At 37.4% G+C, this 16936-nt stretch overlaps 2 protein-coding genes and 1 long non-coding RNA gene across 10 annotated transcripts in view; 2 read left to right on the top strand and 1 right to left on the bottom strand.

Annotated features, from left to right (window-relative positions):
- LOC146475773 (uncharacterized) overlaps positions 1–1549 on the top strand; it is a 10591-nt gene extending 9042 nt beyond the window's left edge. Inside the window, exon 7 of the mRNA XM_085115532.1 lies at positions 1–1549. This exon is cut by the window's left edge and continues 141 nt beyond it. The gene's annotated coding sequence lies outside the window, so the exon portion shown is untranslated.
- Positions 1–16936, bottom strand: part of LOC146475770 (uncharacterized) — a 104380-nt gene that overhangs the window by 38003 nt on the left and 49441 nt on the right. The window lies entirely within an intron of this gene.
- LOC146475772 (uncharacterized) overlaps positions 1–16936 on the top strand; it is a 238143-nt gene that overhangs the window by 212696 nt on the left and 8511 nt on the right. For 4 of the 8 annotated variants that reach the window (XR_014865820.1, XR_014865821.1, XR_014865833.1 and 1 more), the window contains 3 exons: positions 13926–13993; positions 14537–14593; positions 16299–16366. The exons of 3 other annotated variants lie outside the window; for them this stretch is intronic. This is a non-coding gene — a long non-coding RNA (uncharacterized LOC146475772). Of the gene's footprint in view, positions 1–11569; positions 11615–11829; positions 11910–13925; positions 13994–14536; positions 14594–16298; positions 16367–16936 lie in introns of all 8 variants that reach the window. One more of the 8 variants, XR_014865834.1, reaches the window with a different exon arrangement.

The following is a 16936-nucleotide window of genomic DNA, read 5'->3' as shown; positions in this document are numbered from 1 at the left end:
TCTCAACAATTGAACGTTCAGTTATTTAATACTGTATCTGGTCACAGCACTTTCGTAATTATTAGAGCAATAATGATTCTAGTTTGAAGTCCATGTAAAACCGTTTTATGTTTTAAGAAAGCTTTAAAAATTGATCTCCTAAGCCAGTTTTTTGACCGACCCATAATTTTAAGTAAATTTAGCATTGCATATGGTTTACTAAGTTAATTTAGTATTATAAATAAGTTTAGCTTTAGAGGGCTTCATGAACCCGACCCTACTGGTAAATGTTTTGTACCGTCTAGGACTAGATTTATTTTATTCACAGAATATTTCACTTTCATTGAAAATAATTCTTTCATTGTTGTCCTAAAGCAGTTTTGTCCAACAATTTTTTTAATACAGTCGACTCCCGATAACTCGAACCTTGGTTAGCGAGGGTTCGACTTATCGGGAGTCGACTGTATTTTAATTAGCTTTACATAATAATGTTAGATGATAAAAATTGTCAGTGAAAAAAAATATTTACAACGCAATTATTTGGGGTTAAAATAGTTTAAGGAATTTTATTTGGTGTTGGGACTTATTACAAATTATATTTCGGGGGAATGTCACAGAAAAAGACCAGTTGACTCATTCCTTCGTTACGCAGCTCTCTAGAGATAATACTTTGTAGTTCGACTAAGTTGTTCTTAATGTGCGATTAACGTATAAATTCTCCGGTCATGAATTCGGTATGAGCAGCTGTACGTTTCCGCAGAAACACTGGCAATTGCAAAGATATTTTCAATTAAGTTTCCTACAAATGATAACACCGTGTTTACCTTACTTTTTATAATTTTTTCCTCAAACCTTTCAACGGTTTATTCCAGGAAATTGTTACTGCTCTTATTTTTAGTCATTTTTAACAGATTTTCTTGGGTTCTTTTACCGAATTCATGGGCGTTGATGTTCATTTTTAAGATAAAGGTATCTAAATAATAATATCCGTAATATAAGGTGTTTTTGAAAGTAAATACTATGATCTTAGGGTGATTGTGAAGATAAATACCCATTGTTGTAATTCTGCTATCAGCCACGTACTGAATATATAATTCGAGCTTTAGAATTTGTTGACCACATACTTATTTAATTTATGGAAACGTTTAACCAATCATTTTCGATGAAGAAGGCTGACACTTTCAACAAATCGACTACTTGTACATTTTCTAAACAACAGCTTTGAGTGTTTTTCAGATTATCTTTGTGAAACCTTATTGCGTAAGTGCGAACTTTGTAATTTTTATATTGGTCTCCCTGTTTTGTACTCACTGGACAACCCAAGTTTCATGGTGATATTTCTCTAGAAAGATGTCTTTGACTTGGCTAATAGATCGAAGGCACGGATGCAAATAAGTTCCTTGCAGCCAATCACAGAGGGCTTGCGTAAGATTTAGTTTGCGTTGAGCAGGTGGTTGTCGAGTTAGTATAAAAATGGGTGCCATCTAGTTTTAGTGGAGAGTTGATTGTAGACTAGAGTAAGCTGAACGGTTGCAAGTTCACAAGGCAATAAAGAAGAGTCAACTGAGAAGCTATTGGATCTTTTGTTGAGTGAACACCGCTAGTTCCCCAAAAGTTCATCCAACAAACAACCCATCCACGCACTCTACTTTTTTTTAATTTTTATTAATTACGATGTTACAGTATGAACAGGTAAGCTGAACGAAAAGAAACGAGCGAAAGAAAACAACGACTCACGGTCAATTCGTTTCGGTGACGTATCCGAGGCGAACGGCCGTGGAAAGGCTAGACAAAAACAGACTGCGCATGCGTTTGTTTTAATTTTCAAAATGGTGGATATCACGGGTCTATATAAGATGTTGCAAACAGCGGCAAATTAGGGAGCTTTAATAAGCTGTGACGGCGGCAACGGCAACGAAAACGTCACCTGACAATATATCTTTATTTCATTTGTGCTACTTCGCGATTATTTCAACTCGCTCAACTTTTTACAAAATTGGCGAACTATCCAGGAACCAAATTGGTAGGAGTGGCTTTAAATTAAGAAAGAAAATGAAAAACTTCACCGCCGTGCGTTCACACTCTCCACAAAACCTTAAATGTGGTCATAGGGGAGTTTAAGAAACGAGGACGGCAACGGTAACGAGAACGCCACAAAACAATGGGCTTAATGAGCAGAGACAATCGCTTTGCACGTGCGTTTTCCATTTGGTACATTTCTTTACCGTCCTCTGCAAAACAACAACGTGAATTGACCAAATGTTAGGTTTTCTCGAGAACGGGAGCGTATGACGCAAAATCTTCTTTATTTTTCCTTACTTTGACGTCGTTCATACTAATTTAGTTTCTGGAGAGTTCGCCAGCATTTTCCGGCCAAGTTAAACAAATTTAAAGGATTGCGAAAGAGTTACAAAAACGAGAAGTTATATTTTTAAATGACGTTCTCGCTACCGTTGCCGTCCTCGTTTCTTAAACTCCCTTTGCAGAGGACGGCAAAGAAATGTACCAAAATTTAAAACGCACGTGCAGACCGATTGTTTTTCCTCATTAAACCTATTGTTTTGCGGCGTTGTCGTTGCCGTCGCCTTCGTCTTTGCTTAAGCTCCCTAAATTATGGTTTCAAAACCCTTGTGAATGCATGTGTAATTGTAGATCGACAGTTGCCATCTTTGCAAACTCCTGAAAATGTATGCATGGACCACTGCGATCGATTTTAGCTCTTGCGACCTTATTCCGACGGAGATTTAACATGTAAACAACTGCGACTGAAATATGAAAGTTCTGTTAACTTTTTCTTCAACCGAATAATGTATCGAAAATTAAAAACGGGCCAAGACTTCTGCTGCTGCTGCTGCTGCTGCTGTATGATGCAAAATTGAAGAAAAACAAACGCCTTACGTAGTCCCCTGTGAAAAGTATAAAGTTCAAACTTAAAGAAAGCTTACCTTCGTCTTTCTCCTTCGAAGGTGTTGTTAAACTGCCAAATTGCTGGGTCACACTCTCTATTTCGCTTTCTAAAAACATAGCACTTAACCGGTTGAAAATAGAGAGCCTTCCATTACAACATGATGATCTCAACGGTGAAGCCGATCGCTCATTTCCCACTTAAATAAACTAATGCTTACCTTTAAATTGCTCGTCGAAAAGGCGCTTTCTGGAGGATAAAGCCGTACCGTATGGTCCATTTGTTTCCTTTACAAAAATAATATGAATTAATAACTCTTATACACTCGCAAGAGACTTATCGACCGAAGCATTTGCGTCGAAATGGATTCGAACCTACCACTTCTTCCGATTTTTCCGCCATCGCAAGAACCGCTCAACGTAACATTTCGTGCCATCAGAAAAAATTGAGACATTTTTCTCAATTTTTGATTGTTGTCTAGGCCTCGTTTTTTTGCTCGGACCACGTGATCCGAAACGGATTGACCGAGATGAAAAACAGAGAGAGGCCTAGAAATTAGGCAAATTCGATGCCAGCTTTTTCACGTGATTCTGTTTCAAACACGGGGAAGAAAAGAGGTGCCTCGTGTAGACTGCAACAATATATATAAAACTTGGCTACTAAGAGGGCAAAATTGAGCAGCGTACAGAACCTTGAATTGGCTATCAAATCAATAAAACTTTAGCGGGAGTGAGGTTGAATTCAATATGGGTGTTTCAAAGCCATCATTCCCGAAAATCATTTCAAAAAGCTACTGTAAGCGGACAGTGAAACAGCAGATGCAAAAGTGTCTCAGGAATTTTCTTTACAGAAATAGCATTTATCGTCCTGTACAATACTTGCTTTGAAAAGCCTGTCCTTTGTTAACACAGTATTATGAATAAGTTTAAACTGAAACATGCGCAATTTAATTTCCTCGTTTATTCTCCAAGGTAGAAGATATATCTTTGATAGATTTTCTTTGGAGACACATGAATTAAGAATGTTTTGCTCTGATGAAGGTGGCACAAATTTACTACCAGCGATAGCCTGTAGCAGATTTGCAGTGGTAAGATTTGAGTTGTTAGTGCGCCAATTAGCAATTAAATCTACAACGGCTCCGGATTCTTTGCCCCGTGTTGTTCCAATTTTGACGGATTGAATTGCATAAGCCGTAATATGTTGTAAAGCAAGCTTTGACATCAAACCTACGACAGAAAACTTCAAAAGGTTGAAATTTTCCATTGAAATAAGGCATGAAATTTCAAAATTTTACAGTTTAAATTTTTTTTGCCTTCGTTTCCAAAGAACTTCTGTTTAATGAAGCTTATTCATGCGGATAGATTCCTGCAATTAGCGAGGGAGGAATCGATCCCTTGATCTCTATAGAGTCGATCGACAAGAGCTAAGGCGTTTTGTCTGTGGATTGAAATAAGGCATGAAATGCCATAATTTTACAGTTTAAATTTGTTTTCCTTCATTTCTAAAGGAATTCTGTTTAATGAAGCTTATTTAGCCGGATCGATTCCTACAATTAGCGAAGGAGGAATCGATCCGTCATTCTATACAGTGGATCAGAGCTTTAAACTACAATTGTTGCGGCATGTTGTCTGAGGATCTTCCATTGAAATAACGCATGAAATCCCATTGTTTTACATTTTAATTTTTTTCCCTTCAAGTGAAGCTTATTCATCCAGATCGATTCCTGCAATTCGGCGAAGACGGTGCCCCGGGGTTTAATCCAGGAATGGATCCGTCGATCCACAGAAAAATATTAATAATGGATAAGAGCTTTACACAATAGTAGTATCTGGCAAGGACATGTTTTCTGAGGAAAGTCCTTGAAGATAAGGGATAAAATCTCACTAAAATTTTATTTGTCTTCATTAGCAAATAACTCAAAGGGTTGCATTGTAGTGGTAGGAAAATAGTGAGGGATTGGGTGGAGAGGAGATAAAACGATCCATGGAGTAGATCAGAGTTTTATACCTCAGTTGTTAAGATGTTGTCTCAGGATCTTCCATTGAAATTAGGGATGAAATCCCATAATTTTACAGTTTATTTTTATTTTGCCTTCATTTCCAAAGAAATTCGAATCGATCCTACAATTAGCAAAGAAGGAATCGATCCGACGATCTACAGAGTGGTTCATAGTTTTAAACTACCCTTAATAAGGGATGTTGTCTGAGGATCTTCCATTGAAGTAAGGCATGAAATCCCATAAATTTACATTTTAATTTTTTTCTTCATTTGAAAAGAACGTCTGTTTAATGAGGCTTTTTCAGACGAACAGCCGGATCGATTCCTGCAATTAGCGAAGGAGGAATCGATCCCTTGATCTATAGAGTCGACGAGAGCTAAGGCGTTTTGTCGGAGGATCTCCTATTAAAATAAGGCATGAAATTCCATAATTTTAGAGTTTAAATTTGTTTTGCCTTCATTTCAAAAAAGAAATTCTGTTTAATGAAGCTTATTTAGCCGGATCTATTCCTGCTATTAGCGAAGGAGGAATCGATCCCTTGATCTATAGAGTCGACGAGAGCTAAGGCGTTTTGTCGGAGGATCTCCTATTAAAATAAGGCATGAAATTCCATAATTTTAGAGTTTAAATTTGTTTTGCCTTCATTTCAAAAAAGAAATTCTGTTTAATGAAGCTTATTTAGTCGGATCTATTCCTGCTATTAGCGAGGGAGGAATCGATCCGTCGATCGAGTGCTTTATAGTTATAAACTACCGTTGTTAAGGCATGTTCTGTGGAGATCTTCCATTGAAATAAGGCAAAAAAATCCCATAATTTTACATTTTAATTTTTTCCCTTCATTTGACGCTTATTCATCCGGATCGATTCCTTCGATTAGCGAAGACGGTGTCCCGGGGTTGAATACAGGAATGGATCCGTTGATCCATAGAAGAATAGAATGGATAAGAGCTTCACACCACAGTAGTCTTTGGCAAAGGCATGTTTTCTGAAGAAGTTCCTTTAATATAAGGGATAAAATCGCACTAAAATGTTTTTTGTCTTCATTACCAAATAACTCAACGAGTTATAATTATTGTAGCTCCATGTAGTGGTAGGAGAATAGTGAGGGATTGGGTGGAGAGGAGCTAAAACGATCCATAGAGTGGATCAGAGCTTTAAAACTCAGTTGAAATTAGTGATTAAATACCATAATTTTACAGTTTATTTTTCTTTTGCCTTCATTTCCAAAAACATTCTGTTTAATGAAGCTTATTTTAGCCTGATCGATTCCTTCAATTAGCGAAGACGGTGCGCCAGGGTTTAATGCAGGAATGGATCCATAGAAGAATAGAATGAATAAGAGCTTTACACAACAGTAGTCTTTGGCAAGGGCACGTTGTCGGAAGAAGTTCCTTTAACATAAGGGAGAAAATCTCACTGAAATTTTTTTGTCTTCATTACCAAATAACTCAAAGGGTTACATTTTTTTAGCTCCATGTAGTGGCAGGAGAATAGTGAGGGATAAGGTGGAGAGGAGCTAAAACAATACACAGAGTGGATCAGAGCTTTAAACCTCAGTTGTTAAGATGTTGTCTGAGGATTTTCCATTAAAATTAGGAATGAAATCTCATAATTTTACAGTTTATTTTTCTTTTGCCTTCATTTCCAAAGAAATTCTGTTTAATGAAGCTTATTCAAGCCGGATCGATTCCTGCAATTAGCGAAGGAGGAATCGATCCGACGATCTACAGAGTGGTTCATAGTTTTAAACTACAGTTGTTAAGTTATGTTGTCGGAGGATCTTCCATTAAAATAACGCATGCAATCCCATAATTTTACATTTTAATTTTTAAATTCATTTGAAAAGTACCTCTGTTTTATGAGGCTTATTCAGCCGGATCGATTCCTGGAATTAGCGAAGGAGGAATCGATCCCTTGATCTATAGAGTCGACGAGAGCTAAGACGTTTTGTCTGAGGATCTTCTAATGAAATAAGGCATGAGATCCTATAATTTTAGAGTTTAAATTTGTTTTGCCTTCATTTCAAAAAAGAAATTCTGTTTAATGAAGCTTATTTGGCCGAATCTATTCTGCAATTAGCGAGGGAGGAATCGATCCGTCGATCTACAGAGTGCTTCATAGTTATAAACTACCGTTGTTAAGACATGTTCTGTGGAGATCTTTCATTGAAATATGGTATGAAATCCCATAATTTTACATTTTAATTTTTTCCCTTCATTTGAAGCTTATTCATCCGGATCGATCCGTTCAAACAGCGAAGACGGTGCCCCAGGGTTTCATACAGAAATGGATCCGTCGATCTATAGAAGAATAGAATGGATAAGAGCTTTACACAATAGTACTTAGTCTTTGGCAAGGGCATGTTTTCCGAGGAAGTTCCTTTAATGTGAGAGATAAAATCTCACTAAAATTTTTTGTCTTCATTAGCAAATAACTCAAAGGGTTACATTTTTTTCGCTCCATGTAGTGGCAGGAGAATCGTGAGGGATTGGGTGGAGAGGAGCTAAGACGATCCATAGAGTGGATCAGGGCTTTAAACCTCAGTTGTTTAAAAGACGTTGTCTGAGGATTTTCCATTGAAATTAGGGATAAAATCCAATACTTTTACCGTTTATTTTTCGTTTACTTCATTTCCAAAGCAATTCTGTTTAATGAGGCTTATTTAGCCGGATCGATTCCTTGAATTAGCGAAGGAGGAATCGATCCGTCGGTCTATAGAGTGGATCAGAGTTTTAAACTACTGGTTGTTAAGGCATGTTGTCTGAGGATCCTTCATTGAAGGAAGGCATGAAATCCCATAATTTTACATTTCAATTTGTTCCCTTCATTTGAAAAGGACGTCTGTCGTTTAATGAAGCTTATTCAGCCGGATCGATTCCTGCCATTAGCGAAGGAGGAATCTGTCGGTTGATGTATAGTGTCAATGAGAGTTTTAAAGTACAGTTGTTAAGGCATGTTGTCGGAGGATCTTCCATTGAAGCAAGGCATGACATCCCGTAATTTTACAGTTGAAATTTTTTTCTTTGCCTTCATTTCCAAAGTACTACAGTTGTTAAAGCATATCCAAATTACTTCTGTTTAATGGCGCTTATTCAGCGGGATCGATTCCTTTAATTAGCAGTAACTGGTTTCTCCTCCACCAAAAGCCCGCTCTGCTGGCTGGAATGACCCGAAGCCGGCTGGGAGCTGAATACATTAGACGCTCTGCTGGCTGGAATGACCCGAAGCCGGCTGGGAGCTGAATACATTAGACGGTTAACTGGCTGGAACGTTTCTAAATATCTAGCCTTCTGAGAATACTGGTTCTCAGAGCTGAAAAAAAAAATGTCTCGTTTGTTTTTCCTACCTGTCAGGAACCCTGTCAGGCTAATAAAAAATGGTATTTGACTTTTCGCTCTAAACACCGTCTCCTACGGGCTATACGGGTACGTGCCGCCGGATACGGTATGGTTTTTGGCCACTCTGCCCTGAACAGGGTATATAATTACAAGCGAGTCTGTCCTGGTAATCCGAAATCAGAGACATTTTCCGTATTTATTTTAGTGAACAATGCTTCACGTCACTGTTAATGCGGAATTTTGGGATTTTTCGCCATCTCTTCCAGGTAATGTATTATTTTATCTGTTGTGATTGGTGTTCGCGTTTCAATGCGTGGAACATCGTGTCCGGTAAATGACAGTGTTAAATGTAATTACTATTGCCATTTTAACACTTGCAATGTTGTCATTTGTCCTAATAGGGTCTTAAAATAGAGGGCGCTGTCCTACACAGGGTAGGTATTTAAGGTTATTTTCGTCCCAAATAAGGTCAGAGTTTCAAACCTCCAGCGGCACCCCTATACACAAACACCGGTCAAGTACGCCCACCCCCCTCCTCGGGCACCGTCTTTACCAATGAAATTTAAAGGCGCCAGGTTTTCCATCATGTGTTGTTCTTTCTATCTCTCTATATCACGCTGTGTATGTCAGCTGTCAATATACACGCGGTAATACAGAACTGTTTCATATCATAACAACTCGGCGGCGTGATCAACAACAGTCGGAAATCCGTTAGTCTCCTACGCAGCCGTTCTTAGTGTCGTCACGCAACGCTTCTCCCACTAAGACACTAAGAACGGCTGCGTAGGAGACCAATGGTAACCCGAGAGAGCATTATTTTCTGAAGAATGTTAAATAACTTATCGACATAATTATTTGTCAATCGAAATATCCAAATGCCGCATTCTGAATCAAATAAAGGTGCGCTCCTTCTACCTCTCGGGCGAACCTCTCGTCACGTGTTCTTGGTGGGCCCGACATGGACCCAAGATCCTTTGCATGAACAACAATCCAAAATGGCCATGAGATTTTGACCGGGGGATTTTGCTTCAAGTATGTTCCATTTTTGCTAGATTCAGTTTCCTAAATTTGGTTTAAATGTGATAAGAAAATCTGTGTTATCTTCTTTGCAGGCTTTTGAAGTCCCTGTCCTCGTAAATTTGTGTACAAGTCATGTTACGCGCCAACTTGACGTGCTAAACATCGGCCATTCGCGCGAAATTTGAACATGTGTTGAGGTAAGCTGGCTCTTATAAACCAGAAAGACGAGGCTTAAAGAAACCTTCAGAGGCTGTGCACATTTAAATAGGAGAGAGAAACCTTTAGAGGCTGTGTACATTAAAATAGGAGAGAGTATGGCTTCATTTCAGAATACGCTGTCCACTTAACATTCAATTTAAGAACCTGCGCTTCCAGTTCCGCAGTCTTTCAAACATTCGAGCAAGCTAGAGTTTACGATAATCAAAGAAGCCCTTCGTGTCGCCAAAGCAAACTACCAACTGGCCAATATGAAAATGCCACACACTTTAGACAAAGTGCGCTTACTTAACATTGGGCCGGTGTTAAACACCACTAATTCCCCCCCTCAACCCCCCCCCCCCCCCCGGGTCAAGTAGACTGTTAATAGTCCCGCATAGCAGGGCACCTGTACCGTACTTTAGAACCAAATAAAACAAAAATTAGTTTAGGTTTGTTGGTAAAAATCGACATTTTAACGGACGGAAAGTTTAGTGCGGTATTATAACATTTTTCATTAAAATTATTAAATTGTCAGCACAATGTAAATTTTGATTTAGTACCAACCCGCACAGGTGATTCAGCACATATAATGAGCTCACTTCTTACACTGTTATTTTAGTTGTCTTGGTGTTGCTCGTCCTGTTCCCGTTTGTTTACCGCAGGCTTAATATACACCATGCCATTTACCATATGTATTTGATTAACTGCCCTGGGCGCTTATTTAAGGTGGCTTACTACAGTTTTAATGGAGTATAAGGGTAGAACTTTTAACTCTTTTGAAAAAGGTTCCAAGCTGTTTTTTCCTTCACTATTTACTGTTTGCTTAAGTCTTTTACGATTCTATGTGAAATTTGAACAATTAAACATCAACAAAAAGCCAAAATGAGCGACCGAGTACCCCATGAGAGACTGGACACTAGTAGGTTAAGTCACCTTTTTTCTCAAATTCTACCGGTATGACCCCACCTCAAAATTTCAGGAATAAGAAATTGGGTCTGATTTAACATTCATGCAAAGAAAAAGAAAAATCTGTAAGACAGTTTTTGTGCAAACTAAGAGAATGTGAAATCAAAAATAGCTCAAAATCTGTCTTACAGATTTTTTAAAATTTTTTGGCTCCAAACATGATTCACCCCAACAAATCAACTGTGAAAATTTCTTCATAAGTTGTATGGTAAGTTTTCATGCAATCCTCGATCAAAGACAGGTTTTTACAACCTTGGACGAGAATTGAATTGCGCATGCCCTTTATTTAAGCGCGCGCTCATGTAACGCCATGTATCGCGTGCGAGAAAGCAACAGTAAATTAAGAGCTCTTTTACCGGAGTTTTATCAAGCTTTTTTGCCATATTTTTTTGGACCTAGGCTTGATTACATGTTTGAACGGAGTTTTGAAACTATCGCAAGATATACCAAAGAGATTTGACGTCTTTCAAGTGCTGAAGTGGTTTTTGTTACTTCTTGAGGTTAATTGCGTCATTTTTGCACTCGCGACAAATACTGACGTGTGGCAGGCTATCATAGCGCGCGCTACTAAGTCTCGGAAAAACTGTAGTAAGCCACCTTAATTTTGGGCCCATGAGGGTGGGTGCTTATTTGAGGGTGTGCGCTAAGTGGTATTTTGTTCCCAACATTTCAGCATTAGTGAGGACATTTTTAGAGAATAACAAAACAAGAGATAACAAGTTTATTTCACTTCAACAAGACAAAACAAAATGCAAAGGCTAACATGAACAAGTGAAATTAAACAATAATTATAACAAAACTTGTTAATGCATGCAAAACATTGTGCATTAATGCCACATATTGACATTCAAATCCTAGCAGTATGGAGGAACCTAGTTTAATGGCCTTAATAGCTCATGCATGTAAGTCTCCTGTAGCTCAGTGGTAGAGCATCCAAACTAGTAAGCAGAAGGTCACAGGTTAGGCTCCTGATAGAGGAACTTGCCTATGGATCTCTTTTCTCAGAGTTAATTACTGACTGTGCCACTGAGTGAATAATAATTATCGTTCTCACAGTAATAACATGGTTGACAATTTGTTTGACTCTTAGAGTATTCACAGCAGGTCTTAACCTAATAATTTTATTGTTATCTCTTTCCAGGTACAGTGCAATTATTATCTCAGGTGCAGAGACTTCATCAATCTCATACCATTATATTGATCAAAGAGGTGAGTTCAAAAAGATAATCTCTGAGTTTAACAGGGACCTGAGCTGTCCATGCTGATGCAAGTGTAGCTTATTTCCTTTTGTTAATTTTTAAGGGAAATGGTTTGGTAAGATACTACTTAAACCACACTGCAAGGTATAAAATTAATGTATTTAAGTATTCCAAATACAAATGTTTCATCTGTTGTCTGAAAATTGACTGCATTGTTAATTTTAGGAAGGGTACAAGGAAAGATGCCAGATTTCAGCAAGCAAAAACTCAAGCACAATATTAATCACCTTAAACAGAAAGTAAAGGTAGGGAAAACTTGTTGTATTTATTAATAAGAAGCACAAGAAAAGACTTGCATTTACTGTACATTTGATAAGGCTGACTATTTTGAAGGAGAAGCATTATGGTTTTGTAAAGGACTCAGACTCTGGCACAAGACATTTTAGGCTTACAATCATGTGTAGTCCATGCAAGGGTAAACATGCACTGTTAAGTTTTTCTTCAAATTTCTAGAATCAAACCACCAAAATTAAATTAAAATTTATATGCCACTGTATAAGCATCGTACAAGGATTTATATTAATTTATTTATTTGATTGAAGGTAAAGATTGCTTATGCTGACTTGCTCAGTCAGCTTTACATAGGACCCTGTAGACTTTGTTGCTAACTCTTCTCAGGGAGTCATTTTTAACTCGTGAATGCAAGCATGCACAATGAACAGGTTACTGTAATGTGGGGTAAATATTGTTGATCAGACAGTTGGTCGATCTGTCGTAAACTTTTAAATGTGGCCAGCATACTCTCATGGTTCGCTTTAGGTTCTCTCCTCTTTCAATTATAAAAATTCATGTTGTTTGGAGTTTGAAATTAAAAGAAATAGCCTAAAGAACACTCGACCAATGTATATAGTCTTTGTATGTTTTTGGTTTGGTGACTGAAAGTGCCGCATTGAAAGCCGCTAAAGGCATTGTCGTCCAGGTCAACAGGCATTTGGCTCAAAGTGGAAGGAGAAAATACAATGGAGAAATGTGTGACGGTGTTCCCTGCTCATTCGTTTATTTTTTTGGTGGTCCAAAGTAATTTGACTGTTAAAATCGTAGTGCTATGGGCCCAGTTGTTCAAAGCCTGATTGAGCTACGTGTAATCCTGGGTTAACGTGAACTTTTATTAATTAAAAAGTTTAATTACTAATGCGTAAAGTTTTGCCAAAAGACTTCTCTTTATCTTCAGCTTAAAGGGGTAGTGTCACTGCTTTTAGGGTCACTATGGATAGCCAAAACATGTATTTATTTCAATGGAGTAGTTAAAATAACGGTTTAGTGTTGTTAACAATATTACCCTACTAGTGCACAGAAACTGCAGCTGCTAGGATGGAAGTGGATTTCAACTTGAAAAAATTGGCCAATTTATTATTATTTATTAATTTAGAGAAATCGCTAAAAATTGATTATGGTTTGTTCTTCCTTGGAGAAGAAGTTTTGTTAATATTTTCTTCCTGATGTTGTAAGAGCAATATTACATTTTTACAAAACAAGTTCGTTGTAAAATATTTTAGCAGTTTTGACCAAAATGCAGTAAAATCGCCATGACGATGCCCCTTTAAAGTGAGCTAATTCAAGAACTTTCTTAGTGAGCGAGCTGAAAACCTTGGTTAACTTTTAATCATGGATTAGTGTGAATCGGCTTTCGAACAACGGGGCCATGGGTGCCAGATAGCTTGACTGACCCTCAACAACTTATAAATACAAAAATTAATCTCTCCTTTGAGGAGTCGTTAGTGGTGTGGTGGGCTGACTTAGAAGCAAAGTGTCCTGGGTTCGATTCCCAAGATAACAGACAATTTTTTCTTTTTTTTTTTTGTTTTCTTTTTCTTTTTCCACTTTAAAAGCCAACCACTCCAAAGTCTCCAAACAATTATTTTTCAAAATGAAAACTTGCTTGAAAAATACAAAACTATTGAAGGAGCTTAATCTTGCCGAGGGGAACGGCTAAAAATCTAAGCGGGATAGGATGTGGAGTAAAATGCCCCCGGAGGACCCTTATCAAGCCTTTATAGCTTTTATTCCGAGTCCTGGGCCGAGCAAACACAATGCCAACAATGTTTTATACCTTGCCTTTATTTACTTCTGCATTCACGAGTTGACTCACAGGAGCCTTTGATTAGACTTTAAAATTTATTACAGTTTAGTGTGAGAAACCGAAGGGAGTAGTCTTCACCTCTTCATAACATTTTAGTTTGTGTTATTTCATACATGTACACTGTACTCAAGATCAAGACATTATCCACCAAGTGTTGAATGGAGTTTTTATCTTTCTCCAGGGAAGCGTGAAATGTCTACAGGCATGGAATAAATACACCAGTAACCTCAAAATGATGTTGTTTAAATGGTGAGTTTTGTTTGTTTGCTTTGTTGTTGTTTATTTTAACGGCTTTTGATAAAGAGACATGTCTTTGTGCTGCAATTTCAACCACCTAGCCCAGGGCATAAGGCAGAGACATTTTCAAGTTCAGGAAGGGTGCTCACCCCATGAAGTAACCTTGTGGCCCTGATTCTGTACATTTTTGAGACAACCCTTTACTCTCAAGATTGTCCAAGTTAAACAAGGAGTAAAGTTTTTAAGTATTAAATTCTTGTAAAACAAAAGCAACCACACTTTTAAAATACATGTCGCTTTCATTTGAATGGTATTATTCTTTAGGATTTCATCCACAAATTCAAATGTTGGGACCACCTCAAAGAGCATAATACATGTAAACAGCACCATGGGGAAGTACTGCTTAGTAGCTTTCACTTCAATGGTCACACTTAATAATCCACAGACTCAAATTTGGAACCACATTATTGTTAATTGTGTAGCTCTTGACTCTTGGTGTGTTCACAATAGACTTTGTCTTAAGCTAATTTTTATAATTATTGCAACACTTGCCAGGTAAATCTCAGGTGTAGAGACATCATCAACCTTTGCCATGTTTTTTTTATTAAACAGGTGAGTTCAAACAGATAATCACAATAAGTTTTTGCTATTGAATTCAGTAGTGATCAGCCAGCTGTCCATGCTGATGCAATACAGTAGCCAATCTAGAATCAACATGGAAAACATATTAAGAATTTTTCTACCTTGTTTGTGGTATTGGAGTTATTAAAGACACCACCTATCCCATGAACATTGCCAACAAATTTTGTTGTCTTTAAAATTTTAGTTAAGTGAAACGCAAATATTCAGCTAGCAAGAGTCATGATTGCTAGATAAACCAGAAAAGTGAGGTTTGAATCTCATTGCCATTTTTAACTTGTGAATGCAATGCATGCATTTGCAATGAATGAGTTATCGTAATGTGGGGAAATTGTCACTCCCTCGCTTGCTTGCTTTATCGTTAACATTTTATCAATTTTATCAGAATTTAATCAAAATCATAAATTATTCATTAGTCTATGTATAGCGCACGTATTCACCATCAGGGGCCATTACAGGTTGGACAAATAACAACGACGTGAAATCAACCCATTGAATATTAAACAGCTAGTACATGTAGCTGTGTTGTCTGCTACAAATCCTTCCATTTCCTGAAACTAAAGGGGCAACTTCCCTTTCAGGACAGATATTTTCCAAAGGTTTGACTTTGTTAGGCGGAACTGCTCATTTCAGCAAAGATCAAACGTAAACATGAAAACCTTTAAAGGAGCTATCCCTAAAAACCCAAAGAAATGATGTGGGTGAAAGAATAGGAAATTGCACAGTGCAATAAATCTCCCCTCAATGGTGTCAAACGTATAAGATCACAACAATTAAACACTGAATTTACATACTGCAGAACACAACACTTCTGACATTTCTATCTCTGGCCGCAAAATGTAAACATTCAATTAACTTAAAAGATCGCAGGCAATTCTGTGGGTGAAAGGCTAAGGGTAAAATAGGAAACCAAAACTTTGCAAAAAATTTCATTTCGAGGTCCAGTGTGAGTGATAAGACTGAAAATTTGCTTCGGACATATTTCTATAATAATTATAGAAATAAATTATTTAGGTTCACTTAGATACAGCCAAACTAGCAACTTTAGCAAGATTGAAACTTCTTCCAAATTATGTTATAAAAATAATGTTGACAGAAGCCATTGTTTGAACATAGAAAGGAATTACCCTGCTGACAACACCAGCAAGATTTAGATTTAGGCAAGCAAAATAGTTCATATGTATCAAGGTTCATTTGGCAAGACCACAACTTGAGGAAAACAATATACAGATGTTCTAGGAAGAAAAACTGGACACTTTTTTTTGTCGATCGGCAACCATTTAAAACCACCTGAAGAATGTACACTTCCACCTTTGTGTTGCTTCCTGTATCCAAAGGAATCAGAATGCATGTGTTATTTAATAATTTTATTGTTTTGCGCATAAAGCAAATAACTTTATAGATAATCATTGCAGTGCGACATGGCGTCCAGGTAGCATAGTTTGATGCGAGCACCGCTTTACGGTTACCACTGTTCACTTCTGCATTCACGAGTGGCTCACAGGAGCCTTTGATTCTGTGTTATGGAAACCAGGTTAACTTTATTTTGGTCTGACTGCTCATGAGTTGACCTTTACCTTTGAAAGAAAGTAATGAAAACCAAGTGTTTCAGAACTGTCCCCTAATACATGTACTTTACTTCCAGGTGCTGATCCTATATTTAACACTTTCTCTCCAGGTAAATTTCAGACGAGGGATGAGAAGTCATTGAAAGACACGTCAACCTAGAAATTACTGTCTAAAGGGGTGAGTTGGTTTTTTAAAAATAGAAAAATTTTTAACTACTTTTTGGTGAGTCATTATTGGTTTGTTTAAGCAAAATCGCTTAGTTTGCGTTCAATTGACCCCATTTTGGAATAGGAATACTTACAATGATTTCTAGAAATCCCTCATAAGAAATTTTTGGAGTTACTGGAATACAAAGCAGTGTTTAAATTATCATGTATCAACGAAAGTTTGGAAATTCCCAAATTCACTTAAAGAGAGAAATCTAACAGCCATTCCGCTTATTCTTATCGGAATTATGGACAATCCAACGCCACCATTGTAGCTTACTGTGCATCCAATTGGCCCTATTCCAGAATAAGAATATAATTTATGCATACAGTAATTGCTAAAAATCCTTCATAAGAGGTTTTGGAGTTACCAGGATACAAAATGGGTCTTGAATATAATATCGTGCACAAGCAGATGTTTGTAGCTTCGTCTCCCAAAAATAATTTAATTTACCCAATGAGAGAAACATAGAGGTTGCTTCTTTTAATCTGAAATGTGTTCAGTTGAATGCGATCTTAGACTAAAAGCCAAGAATGAGTA

Source organism: Pavona decussata, unplaced genomic scaffold, assembly GCF_977016875.1.
Source record: "Pavona decussata unplaced genomic scaffold, jaPavDecu1.1 SCAFFOLD_83, whole genome shotgun sequence".
Classification (NCBI taxonomy): domain Eukaryota; kingdom Metazoa; phylum Cnidaria; class Anthozoa; order Scleractinia; family Agariciidae; genus Pavona; species Pavona decussata.
The sequence above is the reverse complement of the archived record's forward strand: the minus strand, read 5'-3'. Positions and strand labels throughout refer to the sequence as shown.